Genomic DNA, 879 nt, shown 5'->3' on the forward strand with positions numbered 1-879 from the left:
CTGCTCTCCACAAGGGCAGGGCAGGGTTTGCTTCTCTTGGTTCCAAGGCATCATTTTGTGCTCTGCCCTTGGAGTGGGCAGGGCAGAGTTGCCTAAGCTTGCTTGGTCACTTAATGCTGCCCTCCTAGAGGGCAGTCTGCTCTTGTGGAGGGCAAGGTTGCTTCCACTATGAGTTGCGGCACGCTTCTCCCTTCTTTGGCCACGCTTTCCTTTTCTTGTGTCGCGCTTCTTAGGCCACGCTTTTCATTTTCTTTTTTTTTTCTTCACCTATAATAAACCAAACAACCACTCAAAGTATCACTAAATTCAAGAGTCTTATAAATCAATTAAAATGCAATTAAAATTAGCTTAAACCTCATGATTTAACATTAATTTCATGGTGGTTGCTTGATTTAGAGAAGTTATGCATTTTTACTCCAAACCACTTACTTAGGATGCAAGAAAGTGCATAAATGCTAACTAAACAAGTGAAATTAGCTTGAAAAATGGGTATATGATGACTTGTCATCACAACACCAAACTTAAACCTTGCTTGTCCCCAAGCAAGCATCAAAACTAAGAGTAAATGAAATGAATAAGAAAAGAATGCATATCCTTATTATGCAGATAGCAAAACTTGATCTATGGGGCATTTATGCAGACAATGACAACTCATTTATTGTTGCTGCTGCATAATACACATTTTGCATCAAAGGTTTGCTAAACTTGCTGTTATAAGACTCACTTTTTACTCACTCCCTTGATAACTTTTCTTGGTTTATAAATCTTTAACAAGCTTGTTATTCTCTTATAGGTTGGGTGTCAAATGCTGCAGCATAGCCTTTGGCTATATTTTCTTTTCTTTTGCTCAACATCTTTCCACCACAGACACATGGCTCA

The sequence above is a fragment of the Arachis duranensis genome, chromosome 5 (genome assembly GCF_000817695.3).
Source record: "Arachis duranensis cultivar V14167 chromosome 5, aradu.V14167.gnm2.J7QH, whole genome shotgun sequence".
Lineage (NCBI taxonomy): Eukaryota > Viridiplantae > Streptophyta > Magnoliopsida > Fabales > Fabaceae > Arachis > Arachis duranensis.